At 46.3% G+C, this 17,111-nt stretch overlaps 1 protein-coding gene across 1 annotated transcript in view; it reads left to right on the top strand.

Moving 5' to 3' along the window:
* The window catches only part of SEC24D (SEC24 homolog D, COPII component), a 377,092-nt gene that overhangs the window by 57,867 nt on the left and 302,114 nt on the right, over nt 1-17,111 (top strand). The window lies entirely within an intron of this gene.

The following is a 17,111-nucleotide window of genomic DNA, read 5'->3' on the forward strand; positions in this document are numbered from 1 at the left end:
AGAACAGAATCAAGACTTGCTTCAAAGTTATGTGATACCAACTTAGAAAACCCAAAATACTTCTGATCCTAATCGGGTCGTTTTGCGCAGCCTGTTGTATTCCGTCTCACTATCCATGTGAGTACTTAATAATCAAGAACGAACACTGTTGTATTCCGTCTCACTATCCATGTGAGTACTTAATAATCAAGAACGAACACAAAGTACCAAGCCTCTTTGCCCCCAAGAAATGTAGCAGACTCCCAGGAACTAGATCAAGAGCAAATAATACGAGAACATCCAAGAACAAAGATTTCATACACTGTATTCTATGGGGGGATACCCATCCGCAATGAGTAAGTCAGGTTCGTAAGGAAGGCAGCCGCCTCTTCAGTAAAGCACAAACCTTATAGGCACACAAACGCAATGCTAGATTTGAGCAAATAAAACAGAATTCTGCTTCCCTGCAAGAACTAGGAAGTGATTCAACCAACGGGATAGCGGATCAGGAGTGGGTCAAAATATTCCGCCTCCGCTGAGCGACCGGGACAGAAATAAAGGAAATGCGGTGCACAATTGCACCCTTACCGGACCTCGGTGCAACGACGTCTCAGCGGAGAAAGTAACCGGCAACCCGCTGCTCCCACTGCCAGGACTAAGTAACGTTCTTCTGGTAGCACGATGACATCATCGCCGGGTGCCGCGCTAGGAATCATGAGATTTGAAGTTCCAGTTCTGTCCGTGAGCCTAGTCAGTGTCTTCCCTGATGGGACCTGACAACAGGGCAGCACCATTTAACCCTTCCCTTAGATACAATGAAGAAGCAGCATTTAAGTTCTCCAGTATTGGGGTATCTTTCATAGATTCACAATCCTGAATCATTCCCCGTCGTCTGAGTGGGAGTCCCACTATACATAAAAAAGCAATAATTATGCACATAATAACCATAGCATAGGTAACGTAGAACCAGAAAGTAAAGTAGCCTGAAACTAAAAGGAAAAAACTTCCACATTTATGACTTGTCCAAGTCATTATATATAGTCCAAACTGCAGCCAATCAGGCGACAGCACCTTCCAGAATGTTCTCCTCAGAGGCTCAGGCTCTCAGATTTTTGTACCGCAAGTCATGTGAAGGGAGTCTCCCTGAGCTCCGCTCAGTACTTTTCAAATTTCTTCAGGAATTCTTCAGTTCATGATATCTTCATCTAAGAAATCTCTTTCGAACTTGTGAGTCTTGTGGGAAGCTCCGGCTGTTTTCTGAGGATTTCTCTTCTCCACCTTCTAAGAGTAAGCCTCTGCCTACTATGCCCCAGAGAAAAACTGTGAAGTCTCTGGCTTCATAAAGCGTTTCTGAGAAGGATTAACCTCAGAAACCGGTTCCTTCGTTGACGATGAAGCCCACCATGGACGCTAAAACGACTTTGACTCCTACCTTCTCGTCGCCGAGACATCAGATGATCATGTCGTCGGCATCTTCACCGTCGACACTGGTATCCGTCTCCGTGAAGCCAATCTCGTCGGCAAAAGAATTGAAATCTACTGTTAACGTCCCTTCAATCAATCAATCAATCAATCAGTCAATCAATCAAACAACATTTGTAGAGCGCACTACATACCCATGAGGGTATGTAGGCACTGGGGGGTGGGGGGGCGCTACTGATCGAACAGCCAGGTCTTAAGTAGCCTCCTGAAGGTCAGCAGGTCTTGGGTCTGTCATAGGTTAAGTGGGAGCGTGTTCCAGGTTTTGGCGGCGAGGTGGGAGAAGCACTTCCCACCGGTGATTTTTCTTCGGAAGGTCAGGATGGTGGTGAGTGCGAGGTCGGCGGAGCATAGCTTGGGGGTTGGAGTGTAGAAGGAAAGTCGTTTGTTGAGTTAGACTGGTCCGGTCTTGTGGAGTGCCTTGTGTTTGTGGATCAGGAGCTTGAAGGATATCCTCTTGTTGACTGGTAGCCAGTGCAGGTTTCTCAGGAGGGGGATGATGTGGCTGTGGAGTGGTACGTCGAGGATCAGTCTTACCGAGGCGTTTTAGATGCGTTGCAGTCGTTTGATGAGCTTGGTCGGGGCTCCTGCTTAGAGGGCGTTTCCGTAGTCGAGCCTTCTACTGACGAGGGCCTGGGTGACTGTTCTTCTTGTTTCTGTTGGGATCCACCTGTAGATTTTGCGGAGCATGAGGAGGGTGTTGAAACAGAAGCAGGAGATGGTGTTGACTTGCTTGGTCATGGAGAGCATTGAGTCGAGTATGATTCCTAGGTTGCGTGCATGGTCGGTGGGTGTCGTGGCTGCCCCCAGTGCCGTCTGCCACCAGGAGTCGTCCCAGGCTGAGGGGTTGGGAGCCAAGGATGAGGACTTCCGTTTTGTCTGTGTTCAGCTTCAGTCGGCTGGTCTTCATCCAGTCGGCGACCGCCTTCTTTCCTTCGTGGAGGTTGGCTTTGGCGGTGATGGGGTCCTTGGTGGGGGAGAGGATCAGTTGAGTGTCGTCGGCGTAGGAGATTATGTTGAGGTCGTGCTGTTGGGCGACGTGTGCGAGCGGGGCCATGTAAATGTTGAACAGTGTCGGGCTGAGGGTGGAGCCCTGGGGTACGCCGCAGATGATCTCGGAGGCTTTGGATCATAATGGGGGGAGGCGGACGCTCTGGTTTCTGCCGGAGAGGAAGGAGGTGGTCCATTCCAGAGCTCTGTCACGAATCCCTACGGCGTGGAGGCGTGTGCGTAGTGTGCGGTGGCAGACTGTGTCGAAGGCGGTGGAGAGGTCCAGGAGGATGAGGGCTGCGGTCTCACCGTTGTCCAGCAGTTTTCTGATGTCGTCGGTGGCAACAACGAGGGCAGTCTCGGTGCTGTGGTTTCTGTGGAATCCTGACTGGGAAGGGTCCAGAATTCTGTTTTCTTCGAGGTATCGGGTTAGCTGTCTGTTGCTGATCTTCTCGATGACCTTGGCCTGGAATGGGAGCAGAGAGATGGGCTGGAAGATCTTGAGGTCTTTAGGGTCAGCCTTTGTTTTTTTGAGTAAGGCGTTGATCTCTGCGTGTTTCCAGCTTTCTGGGAAGGTCGTGGTCTCGAGGGAGAGATTGATGACGTTGGGCAGGTGGGGTGCGATGGAGCTACTGGCTTTGTTGAAGATGTGGTACGGAAATGGGTCTGATGGGGAGCTGGAGTGGATTGTGCTCATGGTCTTGATGGTGTCATCGAGGCTCACGCTGGTCAAGGCTAGCAGGGGGTCGTGGTCGATGGTGTGCGGAGAGACTGTTGTGTTGCTGTCTGTTGGGGCTGTCTAGGTGTTGAAGCTGTTGTGGATGTCTGCTAAAGTGGCGAGGGAGTCGCACAGGGCTTGCAACGGCGGGATGTTGTTGGGGTTGGAGTTGGAGCTGGGGTTGGAGAGTTCCTTCACAATTTTCAAAGAGCTCCTAGCTATTGTATGCGTTGTTGTCGAGGCGGTCTTTGAAGGAGGTCCTCTTGGCCGTCCTGAGGATGTGGTGTTGGTTGCGGGTGGCGTTCCTGTGGCTGCGTGGCTGTCCGGGGTCTGTTCGCTGTGCCATTTCTTCTCCAGCTTTCAGCAGGCTCTCTTGAAGGCTAGGAGTTCTGGGGTGAATCAGCTGTCCCTCTTGTTGGTATCTCTGTTGGGGGGGGTTTCTTCAGCAGGGCGAGGGTGTTGGCGCAGTCGTTGATCCGGCGTCTGAGGTTGCGGGGAGCGTCGTCGGTGTTTGAGGGTTCGATGGGTGGATTGAGAGCGAAGTTTGCATGAAGTTGGTCTTCTGTGATTTTTCTCCAGCAACGGCGGGGGATCTGTTGGGTTCGGTGGTGTATGGTGGGTTTCTGGAAGGAGAAGTGGATGAAGCGGTGGTTGGTCCAGAGGAGTTCGGTGGTGTGGCTGAAGGCGACGTGGGGGCTTGCAGAGAAGATTGGGTCAGGCGTGTGGCCTGCGGAGTGGGCATAAGATACATACCTAGGGCCTACCACTGGCCTCCAGGGATGAGCCGCAGGTGGTAGCCTGCGGGTGGAGGAGGGCTTCAACTTTCAGCTACGGCAGCATCAGGGCACACAGGCAGAGCTGTGTGGTGGGGGAGCTACCTACCAGCAGGTCAAGGGTCGACGACGAATATTAGAAGGGTCTCGTCGACAATTCCTCATCGACGGCCGCCTCGTCGTCGAAGGGTGCCTCATCGTCCAAGACTACCTCGTTGACGACTGCCTCGTTGGCGATTACCTCATTGACACCAGCTTCGTCGTCGACGGCTCCCTCGTCAACGCTACATTTATCTTCATGCACAGCTTTGCAGGTCTGATCAACGTCTTCGGCCACAGCATCCTCTACACCGTCTACGACGTTTGCGCAGTTGCCTCCATTGACAACCGCATCTTCCTTGCTGCACAGGCATGGATCTTCATTGGAGGCCCTCTCTCCACTTCATATTTCCCATACTAAGGTACCTCTAGAGTTACCTGAACAGTTGCTGGATTATGGAGATGATACTGAGGAATCCGAAGAGGTTGATAGATTTCGCACTGCCAGGAGCCCTTCTGAATTGTTAATTGAATATCACAAGGAAGATCAGGATGATAATCCTTCCCCAGAGACTGTTGGTCCAGCTCCAGATACGATCCCTGCGGCACAAATGCCTTTGGCTCTGTTAAATAATCTACTGTTCATGTTGGATGATTATTATCGCCGTTTCCCTCCATCTGAATCGGCTTCGTCTATTCCACCGACACCTGTTCCTCAAACTTCCTCTTCTGCATTGAGGTCACCCAGACCACCTTCTCCGGTGCCTTCTCATCATTCTCATGATGCTCACACTTTTGGCGACGATAGGGAGGAAGGAGAATTGGACGACAAATAGCTTCTTACTGAGTGGGACGATTACCAGATACAAACTCTGTCTCCTTCAACTCCAGCTCCCATCGATTCTCCTCCAGTTGACATTGGAGGTTTTCATCTTCTTATGGAAAGGGCAACTCAAAGGTTCCTCCTGCCTATGGAAACAAAAAAGGATGATTGTTTCTTATACAACTTTAAAGGTCAGCCGAGGAAACAAGTACGGACTATTTCAATCCTTGACTTCATTTGGCAAGAGGGATTAAAGGTCATGAAAGCTCCTGCTTCTGTTCCTGCGGTCCTGCCCCGCCTGGACAAAAAATACAAGGCACCAGATAATTCGCCTGCATGCCTCATAGATCAACCAAAAGCTGACTCTGTTATTGCCCAAGCAGCACAACGATGAGCAAGAAACCCCTCCTCTCTTATTACAGCTCCTCCGGATCGGGATGGCAGACGATTGGACGCTATTCAAAGAAAGGTTTCCACCATGGCATAGACGACCGTCAGTGCTGCTAATTCACTGGCCATTTTAGGCCGATACGACAGACCGATGTGGTCGGACATTTCTCCTTACATCCACATGCTGCCTGAGCCATCTAAATTGGAAGCACTAAAGATCCTGCAAGAAGGAGAACGTATCTCTGCTGAAATCATAGATTCGGCCGTGGATGTTGCATCGACAGGCTTTAGGCAACTAGCATGTGCTGCAGTACTACGGCAGCAAGGCTGGCTGAAATCTACACCTTTTCGCCAGGAGGTTCAGGCGAAAATAATTGATATGCTGTTTGATGGCGAATCACTTTTTGGCCAACATGTGGATGAGGCCCATCAGGCCATCTAGAAGGATACCGAGACCGCAAGATCTCTCGGTACTCTCCAGTTTCGGAAGCCGCCCTTTCGTGGTGCTAAGGGCTGTGTATCCTTTTCTGGTAAAAGAAGCCATAACCAAAAAAGGCCATACCATGGCACAGTCTGAACACTATAGGTATATACAAATCCGACATGCACTGCAGACAGCCGTCCCGATGGGGACGGACTTACAGGAATCCACTCCTCTTGAAGATAGGTTGTTGACCGAACACATATCCCGCAAAGCAACATCCTTCACATACCGGAAGATGGTTAACAACCTCCCTGACATGTTCTCTAAGCTGCGGCTGAGTTGGTCGAGGGATATTGGCGACTTAGACGATTCAGAATGGCAGGAGGCCCTCTCCTCGCCGCGGGAGACAGCGATCCCCTCCAGACTTAAACTGGTTCAGCTGAAAATATTACACCGCACATATTACACCAGAACAGTCCTTCACAGGATAGGAAAGGCCTCCCACGAGTACAGTCTCTGTGGATGCGGAGAGAAGGGAACGTTCTATCACACCATATGGGACTGTGGTCGGGTGACTATGTACTGGGCTGCTGTAATGCGCACCATTTCCCAAACCACAACTGTTTCCCTGTTACCCGATCCCCGGCGTTGTCTGTTAAATATATGGGAAGCAACAGACCTAACCCATCGTCAGCAGGACTGGGCCATGCTAGGTATGATGATGGCAAAACGTAACATAGCTAGACTGTGGGGCTCTGATGTGCTACCTACGCTGAGGGACTGGTGCAGAGACATGGATGTAGCCATGGTGGCCGAGAAAGCGGTATTTGTCCATCGGGGTGCCCTGGGAAGTGGGAACAAATCTGGGGGGCTTGGAACAAGTTCAGAGGGGATATATGTGAGCCCCCACGGATTGACTCAGATGAGGCCCTTTCAGACTAAGAGTTCTGCTTGAGTGTCTATATGTTGGGAGATGTATTTCTTTGAATTGTAGAATTTCCCTATTGCTTTACAGATGCTATACCGATGTGGACTTGACTGTAATTGCACTGTATATGCTAAAGATACTGCAAATGTATGTTTTTGTCGCCTTCCATGTTTAACGCAATACAAACAAGTTTAAAAAAAAAAAGGCCATACCAATCCTATCAAAGAAACCAACGTTACTCTTCTCAATGCCAACAGTCCTACAGACAACCAAATACCTCCTATTCACAGAATAAGCTCAACGCCCTCCTACCGTGGACGGGATACGTCTAAAAAACAGTGACAACTGCCACCTGCCACCTATTCTACTGCCCACCCCTTTAAAAGTTGGACGAAGAATCTCCCAATTTTACTCGAATTGGTCAGCTATAACATCAGACAAGTGGGTCCTGGACATTGTGGCCAGAGGCCATGTTCTAGAGTTCATCAAGATTCCTCCAAATTCTCCTCCCTAAGGCCCACCTCTAGCTCATCTCAAGGAGCTTTTTTCCCAAATAAATTTGATGCTACGAAAAGGAACAATCTAAATGGTCCCTCAATCACAAAGAGGAACCGGGTTTTATTCTAGATTTTTCATGATAAAGAAAAAATCTGGAGAATGGCGCCCCCTTCTAGATCTTTGCTTCCTCAACAAATACTTTAAAAAGTTATCCTTTCGGATGTTGACGCTTCAAGAAATCCTTCAACTCCTCTTCGGGGATCACATGGCCACCCTCGACCTCCAAGATAAGTATTTCCATGTACCAATTCTACCCAGACAAAGAAAGTTCTTGCGGTTCAGAGTGGCTGGCAGGGACCCGCCAGTTCAAAGTCCTTCCTATCGGACTACGTTCCGCACCCCGTGTGTTTACTAAGGTTCTAGCACCGGTAGCCGCACACCTTCGTCTAGATGGGATCCAAATTTTTCCCTATCTAGACGACTGCCTTATGAAGGCGAATTCTTTCTCAGTCGCGAACGCCTACATTCAGAGATGTTTGTCCCTCTTCCAATCTCTGGGCTTTTCCATAAGTTTCGACAAGTCTCATCTCGTCCCATCACAAAGAAAGACATTCTTGGGAGCCATGTTAGACACTCTACTGACACAAGCCTTTGTCTCAAATGAAAGGCAACAAAAGATTTGCCGGCTTGCCCACCTATTGCGATCAAAAAGGTGCGTTTCAGTCCGACAGTTCAAATCATTTCTGGGGATGCTTTCTTCCTGCATTCCTTTAGCCCCCAACTGCCGCCTCAGAATAAGGCCCCTACAAGATGAGCTCAACGACAAATGGTTACAGGTTTCGGGGACGATCTCATTCACATCACTCCCCGGATGCGAGAAACCTTACACTGGTGGACTTGCAAAAAGAACGTGGCAGCAGGCTGCGCATTCCTAGTGGAAGCTCCAAGTTTCATCATCACCACGGACGCATCCCTCGAGGGTTGGGGAGCACATCTTCAAGGGCTGACGGTCAGCGGCAAGTGGATCGTCCAGCAGCAGACGTGGCATATAAACCTTCTAGAATTCTAGCCATCTTCCTGGCCCTTAAATCTTTTTGCACTATCATTCTGGGGGCATCAGTATTAATCCGGACGGACAACTCAACAAGTATGCACTACTTGAACAAACAGGGAGGAACAAGGTCCGCCCCGCTCTCAACAAGCCCAACAAATTTGGGATTGGGCGATACGACACTGGATCAGCCTGTCAGCGGTCCATGTTCCGGGAGTTTCCAATGTCCTGGCGGATGCCCTCAGCAGATCAACAGTATCCAATCACGAGTGAGAGCTACATCAACCAAAGTTGGATCTAATTTTTCAGGAGTGGGGTCTTCCCGATCTGGAGCTGTTTGCGACCAGTCTGAACCGCAAATGCCCATTCTTCGCAAGTTGGCTTCCTCAGAAGGGGTCACGCGGGAATGCGTTTTCGATGAATTGGTCGCAGATCTATGCTTGCGCCTTTCCTCCGATACCGTTGGTTTCCAGGGTTCTCTGGAAAATGAAGAAAGAACCTTGTCGCCTAATACTCATTGCTCCCAGGTGGCCTCGCCAGTTATGGTTTACCGAACTCCTCCTTCTCTCGGAATGCGATCCCATACAGTTTCAACCAATACCGAACCTTCTGTCCATCCAGAACGGACAGATCTGCCACCTGGACCCTGCATCTCTGAGATTAGCGGCATGGCGCCTGAATACATTGAATTCGCCCATTTAGACATTCCTGTGGGCTGTAAGGAAGTCTTAGCCAATTCGCAAGCGCCTTCCACTATTAAGACGTACAGGCTTAAATGGAAAAGATTTTGCGTGTGGTGTCAGACAGCCAATATTTATCCAATCCATGCAAAGCCGGAGCAGATTCTACCATTCTCTTTGCACTTGGCAAGATCAGGCCTTTCCCATTTTACTCTTAAGGTATTTTTAGCGGCTATTTCAAGATTTCAACAAGATGGTTCCAACTCTCTTTATTCAGCTAGGATCATTCAACAGTTCTTTAAGGGATTGTTTTGAATGTTTCCTCACATCCGCCGCCCACCTCCATCCTGGCATCTTAACGTGGTGCTTGCACAAATTATGCGACACCCTTTCAAACCTATTCACAGAGTGGATTTGAACTTTTTATCTTGGAAAGTGTCTCAGCTATTAGCTTGAACATCAGCTAGGAGGATCAGTGACATTCAAGCCTTCACTATTAATCCGCCTTTCCTTCGATTCACTTCGGACTCGGTAGTGCTACGCACTAACCTCAGTTTTATGCCTAAAGTACCTTCGGACTTTCATCTAAACGAACCGATAATTTTAAAGACTTTCTTTCCTAACCCTCAATCACCTGCGGAAAGGACTTTGCATACCCTTGACATCAAGAGATGTCTGAAATTCTATTTACAACGGACTTCTTCAATCTGTAAATTTGACCAGCTATTTGTGGCCTATGGAAGGATTCGCCTGGGACACCCAATATCCAAGCAGACCATAGCTCATTGGCTTTCTGCTGCAATTTGCTTCTGTCATCAGCAAGCAGGAAGACCATTACAAACAACTCCGAAAGCACATTCTACTAGAGCAATCTCTTCCTCTACTGCTCTTTTTGCTGGTGTGCCTCTTCATCAAATCTGCAGAGCTGCAACATGGTCCAGCAGGCACACTTTTACCAAGCACTACTGTTTGGAAGCTGCCAGTAATGCAGATACTTCTGTGGGACAAGCGGTTCTCCGTAATATTTTTAAACAAGGTGAGCCTCTGTTTTTTTCCCTCCTATATTATAGATCCTCTATGTGTGTTATTGCATAATGTCTCTTGTACATATGTGTATGTTACAAATCGGATCTTACGAGCATTATTATGGATGTACTGCTTTCTACTCTGATTCAGGCATGTAAATCTACGAAAGATAATCCAATACTGGAGAAGAACAAAAGTTACTTGCCTGTAATCTGTGGTTCTCCAGTATTGGTATCTTTCATAGATTCACATGAAACCCATCCACCTCCCCTCAGAGGCTCGTTTAGGCTCTTTTCACTTTGGATCACTTTTCTGTGTGAAAATCTGAGAGCCTCTGAGGAGAACATTCTGGAGGGTGCTGTCGCCTGATTGGCTGCAGTTTGGACTATAATGACTTGGACAAGTCATAAATGTTTTAGTTTCTGGCTACTTTACTTCCTGGCTCTATGTTACCTATGCTATGGTTATGTGCATAATTATTGCTTTTTTATGTACCGTGGGACTCCCACTCCGACGACGGGAAATGATACAGGTATGTAAATCTATTAAAGATAGTAATACTCGAGAACCACAGATTACAGGTCAGTAACTTTTGTTCTTTGGTACAGGTGTATCGAAAAGTACTTGGGTGGATGAGTGTGATCTTGACCCACATGCATAGCAAGATTTCAACACCCTTCAAAAAGGTACAGCACCAGGAAGAAGTACATACTTTCCTCACACTCGTGGAACACATATCTATTTAGTCAACCCATGCAAGCTTCCCTTGCATGCACAGAACATAAACAGCCTCTGTAGTAACAGTCCAAATCTGTGTGCAACAGCAGTGCAAGTTAAGATATCCTTACATACAGACCGGTATCACAAGGCTACAACATCTATGCTTATTTCAGTCACGGAAAATCCAGAGTTAAGTATAGAGGTGTGTGAGACACTGAAACCTTAAGGCAAATGCTAGGCTCTGTCTCAGCTTGAGGTTCTCTTGAGCCCTCGTGCCCAAAAATAAGCTGATCTTTCTGGTGGCTTCTGCCGCTACCAGTGCTCTAACCTGCACCAAGACGAAAGACTAAGCTTCAAACTTTGATGTTAAATGGGAGCAAGAAAGAGATAGCAACATAGTGCCTAAATTACGTGAGACCAGAAAACCTGGGATCAATCCGGGCTCGGCTCATTGATCAAACTGTGTGATCCCAACTAGTTCATTTATTTTATCGTGCCTCCTATTTTTTTCATTATTACAAATGAGCAAACCTTGAAATATGTGAACATATGTGCGATACAAAAAAATCTCTTTTGTGCTTGACTTTATTGGACTACAATGTTATTCCATGTGAAATAAGAATGTAGCCCACATATAGGGTCGCATGATAGCTGACTTGCCTCATAGCTCACTAATGGTATTCTCATCGTAGTGGGGGGTTGGGGACATGAATGTTTCTAAGTTCAGATCTAAAAACTATCACTTTTAATAAACGCCTCTCAATACAATTATATAATCTGATGTACAGAGGTGAAACACTTATCAAAGAAATATACTTCTGCATTTTGAAGGCACGTTATCATATTTTTACATAATATTTGTTGCACGATTTTAATGCCAACTTTTCCCATGGCCCAGCTCATGTCTGGGCTCTTAGAGGCAAGACTGGCTTCTAGAACCAAGACAGACCCTTGGCTCGGATCTCGCTGTTAAATTTGTTGGCACTCCCACCTCTACTTACTGTACTGTGTACAACAGTTTCAGGACCTCCCACCCTTTCACTATCTCACTCTGATGAGCAACATTTTGTTTTCCTAGATTCTGGCCATTTCTACGGATCTCAGAATGATAAATATTTCTACTTCTGGTTTTAATTATGAGAAATTGTGTATTAGCAACCCCAAGAAGTTATTTAAACGTACCTGTGCATTTGTATAACATAAAATGAAACCAACAATGGTGAAATCATTCATTTTCCCAGTTCCAACACTCTGTTCTAAATATCTGTGTACTTTTACTAACTGCCATCTACCCATCAGGCTGACTTCTTCTTTGACCTCTGCTGGCATCAGGCAGCCAGGGCCAAATATCGCGCTCTGCATTTACAAAAGTGAGCATCCGCACAGCTCAGTCATTCAGTGCACGTGCAATGAGCCTTTCAGAAGCCGTCACAGGCGCTGAAGTAGATTCTACTGCTCGGAGTCCGACTCCTTCAGCTGAGGGAATGGGATGTTGCTAACAGCAAGCTCTCAGTGCTGCAAGAGCTCCTGAGGCCCTAGTAGGCTTTGGTGGTGGAACAATTTTCAGACTGGTGCAGTTGCCTTCGATGTTATATCACTGTACTAGCTCAAATCGATTCTGAGAAACTACAAGCACGACACAAAAAACAAATATCGCAAATGAGACGCACCCATTCAGAAGGAGAGTGATATGTAGCTGTTATTGCACTTAGGAGCACACAATCACAAATATATTACTGAAGCAAGGTGTGGTAGCCGCTGTTATTTACTGGCAGCATATTTTCCATTGTAATGACTGTTAAATTTGCACAGTAATCAATTTCACTGATAAAACCATACAACGCACATACAATATTACGTGACATTTGGATTCCGCGAATACTTGTCATTTGGACATCACTGAGTAAAGTGTTTTGTTTTGCTCCTATTAAAATATTTGCTTACTTCACACTTTAGAATTAAAAAGTATGCTTCATTTTGTGGTTTTCTGTTTTATTTATTTTTAAATATTTGTACAGGTAATTTATAGGTGTTTACTTTGTGGTGTGTGATGGAAGAAAACGAAAACCCACATCCTTTCACACCAGTAAGATTTATATCACTTTTCAAAAACCTCGCACTTTGTAATAAGCGAAAGAAAAGTAAACTCCGGTCTCCATGTTAAAAGAAAAAAACAGCAATTTGTCAGAACAACTAGATTGGCATGTAAAGTCTGTCTTTGAATGCACTGCAATTGTGACAACATAAAAACTAAATTTAAAGTCATCTTAATGCTCGTTCGCATTCTGAACTCCAGCATGGTTACTTTGGTGGCCTCTTAGGGCTCAAAGGTCTGAGCTCCAGTGCTTAATTTGAGCAGGTGCTTTCAGGTGCTCAGCACCAGCACTTCTTTCACAGGGCTGGGGCTACGATTTCTGGTCCTGCAGGTGGTGGTCTTAATATTAATTGCCCAATTTAAAATAAAAAGAACCACCTAACTTGCATGGTGATGGGCTGGTATGTTTTCATAGGCAGGCATACATCTGTTCAGGCAGGCATGATTGTGTAGCATCACTTTAGTGATGATATCGTCACGCCTGTCATAAATCCAAGAATTCATCATTAAAGAATGGCTTGCATTCTATTCCCCGAGTCTGCTGCACCCTGCCACTGCCTGAGCCTAAGCCTCCCATTGGACAATTGTAGTGGGGGCCTGCAGCCCAGCATTGCTACTATCCTCAACGTGCTTGATGTGGCTGTGGCTCACCGCAACTTTTGTTCGCAATGAAGTCACCTGCAGTTCCCTGCGCTGCCTCCAAGCATGCTAATTGCTGAGTGTGCTTGAGCCCAGTAGGTGCAACAGCCATACTCACGTCTCACAGGCGGCTAGGGACAGTGCGAGTGCTGTCGCAGGCAGGGTCACAGCAAGCTGAGCAGTGGATGCCTATGCCGTCGTCATAACTGGACCAAACTAATTACAGACAGGACTAGCAGTGACATGATCTGCTGTGCTCAAGCAGTCTCCTGACCTGCAACAAACCCAGTCAGACCGCACTGATTAATATGTTTAAAAAAAGCATTTTCATTTGGTGTACATTTTGTTTTCGCACTCATCTGTCGGTGTAGGTAAATAAGTAAAACGCATGTCTTAGGGGACAAGACAGCAGAGCATGGTTACAGGATAGAGACTGAGGCAGCACGGGTGTTAAAAGTTGGGTACACCTGAGGTAGAAGTGGGCTGTTGCCTCCTTGGCAGCATTTTCAGCCACTGCACTTCATTTTTTACAAATTAAGCACTGCTGAGCTCTAGTGCACTACAGTGGCTACATCAGTGATAGCTATGGCCCTGCTAAAAGTGGTGTAGCCGTGGTACAGGTATAAAGTTTGCGAGTGTATGAGCATTGTTAGTGTAAAAAAAAAAAAAGAAATCATCTTTTTCATCCGGAAGACCGTCGCAAATCATCTAGCATCTCTGGGGCTAAGTTGCGCGATATATAAATCTGGCTTCATTCATCTATAAGTACTAAACTCTCCACCTGTTTCTTAACACATTTAGCGTCTACTTCTGGTGCCTGGATTTCGTGGGTGATCTGTTTATTTGCCCCAGTGTTACACATTTCATATCACCTTTTGTAAGGATTGTCATCCCCAAATCTCATAATTGATCTAAGAATTAATTAGGGAATTCGTCCATTCTCCATGTTATGAGGTTGTTACATTTTCTGGCTAGTTTTCTTTGTATCTATCCATTTTCTTTTTAAACAATCATCCCAAGCCCTCCCCCTGAAGAATGTCAGCCTTATTGGGTTGATGCTGATGCAAAACAATGGGTGAACAATCTCGAAATCTTAATAATCACTGATCACTGATCACTGGAACAAAGTGTGTTTCTTGAATGCATTTGGTTTCAGAAGCATACTGTCTCGCTGGGTAAGTATCCTCCCCTTTCGTTTGGACATTGAGCCTCTTGAAGCAATGGGGGCAAGGAAGCGTAGCTCTCTGTTGAAGCTCAATGCCTGTGAGAGGAGCGTTCTAATTCTTGGTCAGGGCAGTCTCTGCAGTCGTACTTCTTTGGGCCGACTAGAAGGCCCCCCTCACTGTGCCTTATGAATAAAATGAAAGTCCTTGGATTCCTGATTGGAAAGGAACTGATAAGGTTGCACAAAGTGAACACAGTAGTTTGTCTGCTTCTGAGATGAGTCTTTCAGAACATCGTCTCGACTGTACACCATCATCTTTGAGCCCTGGGAGGGAATCTCTCTAGGGTACAGTACAGTGATGTATGCTGTTTTGGACTGCCTCTTGGGACGAAATGGAAACTGCACTTTCTTCTGAATATGTCAGTCAGGCTTGTCTTTTTCCAGAATACGTTTGGCCACGTGTTCGAAGCCCCTCCGCATTTACACTGGCTGACTCACTGTTTCTTTTAGTCTGTCTTTCTTTCAACTCGTTTGTGCGGGTCATAGAGCCAAGATGCCTGCAGGTGAACATGTGCCTTCAAGTGCCCTCGTGTTGGAGGGGATGATTTATTAGGGGCAGAAGGGGCCAGGGGGACTCGGCGCACAGCTTTCAGAAGCCGCTGGCGAGACCGTGAGTGAGAACTAAGGGGAATAGGACGGCTTAATTTGCACCGGGGCAGACCTGGACCTCTTGCTCTAAAACAGGAAAAAAACATACATATGAGCCTTGGAGACTGAAGCTTGGAGTTTGTACAATTTATTTGAAGACACAGCTTCTAGAAATAATCAGTGATAGCATAAGAATCATATAGTACTTGGTCCTGTACCCAGCATTCTCTTGAAAGTCACATGGACCAGTTTGAAATTACAAAGTACAGTTTACAGCAGCTATGAGAGAGAGAAACTATACTTTAAGTACACTTTTGAGCTGAGGTAGATAGCATAGAAAAGGTTAAGCACATATTATTGGGCACACTCACCACTACATGTAAGATGTCCTGAAAGTATAAGTTCAAAGACTTTAAATGCAGTGTGGATAAAACAAAGTCAGAGAAAACATAACATTTCAAATAATGGGATACAACTTTAAATGCAACAAGGAAAAAGCATTTCATTACAGCAGAATATACAATGGAGCAGAATCTAAGTACATGAAACCTAAGTACATGAAACAAGGGCTATCTCGAGTAACCCCTGGGAAAAACTCTTGTCCGCCACCCATATGCTGACGGGGAGTAGTTCCACGATAATCGGGCGGACCACCCTTTTATACTTGTTCAGGGGTGAGGGGCCTATGGTCACGCTATATTACGTCACCTCGAACCACATATCCTTCTATCGCCTCTCACGCCCCTGCCTGGTGACTTTCCCATCATTAGTGTAGATGTGGCTACCTTCTCGTAATTGTGTGGCACGTACGCTAGCCTAGACTGAGTTCCTGCCATTCTGACTGGAAGTTTGTCATTAATCAGAAATGTGTTATTATTGCTTTGAAGGGTTCTATTCATGTGTCAATCAGGCAGTCTGCGATAATATTTTGCCACAGTTATCCTCAGTTTATCGGATATCTTGCTTGACGTAGCGGTGGTGGGAACTTCCCTTATTCTATTCATGGCTTAGGTGGGGGACGTGGGGCAAGTTGCAAGATTTATAGAGGAACTTGACTTCTACAGTGTGTGCAAAATATACAATGAGGTGGGGCCTGGTAGGGGTGCGGGTCCTTGCAGACAAGAGAAGCTGGGTGAAGCTTGGGTCAGACCTGCTTTCTGCTTCTGCTTAAGCTAAGAGAAAATGGCAGTGCTCAGGGCAACGTAACTGAGGCCTGTAACTTCTAAACAGCAGCGCCTACAAAGGGGTCATGTTGTGCAGGTGTCAGGTGTGTCCTTGGATAGCTGTGCAGCTAAAAATTCTCCCTCCAACACTCGCATATGTTTGCTTGGGTTAAGTGTGATAAAGTCATAGAGGGGGTAAATTGGCAAAGGAGAACAGAAAAATCATCAGAAATATTCTCTTCTAAGTTTGCTTCACATTTCTGACACTTTTGGGATTCATAAAGGATCCCAGGTGTGCTCAAAGATTTGGGTAACAATTGTAGATTGCTTTTGAGTGTTCCAGGGTATAACATTTACACTTGCAAAACTTCCAGCAGGTGAAAATATAGCATTGGTGTACAGTTGCACATGCCACTTTTTCCACATGGAGGGAACACCTTCTCCCCTACACTCCATTGTATATGGGTAGCTCCCTTGTGCTCCCTACTTTGGAAGAGCTCTTACTTCTGCTTTTCACCAGAGTACATTTGCATGTAGATGGATATCTACCTGCAAAAGAAGTACAAATACCATATGTTCATTTCCTTTTGCTGGTAGACCAAGTAAAGAATGCTCAGAAATCCACACCTAACCCAATTGCAGAAATAGTGGTGGCATTTGCAGCTTTGCCAATACACTTTGCTAGGAGAAAATTCTGCCAGTCTAGATTCTGTGAATATGGCTTCCGAATTTATCCTCACAAAGAGCTTTTTCTTTTGCATGTTGGCTTGCCATGAACGTATAAAACAGTTTGTGAAGCAAGCCGAGAATATGGTACCGTGGTCAAAGGGTAGGCGATTGGTTCTTGCATACTCAATATTAGGTAGCATTTCAAAGAATAGTG

The sequence above is a fragment of the Lissotriton vulgaris genome, chromosome 3_1, assembly GCF_964263255.1.
Source record: "Lissotriton vulgaris chromosome 3_1, aLisVul1.2, whole genome shotgun sequence".
Classification (NCBI taxonomy): Eukaryota; Metazoa; Chordata; class Amphibia; order Caudata; family Salamandridae; genus Lissotriton; species Lissotriton vulgaris.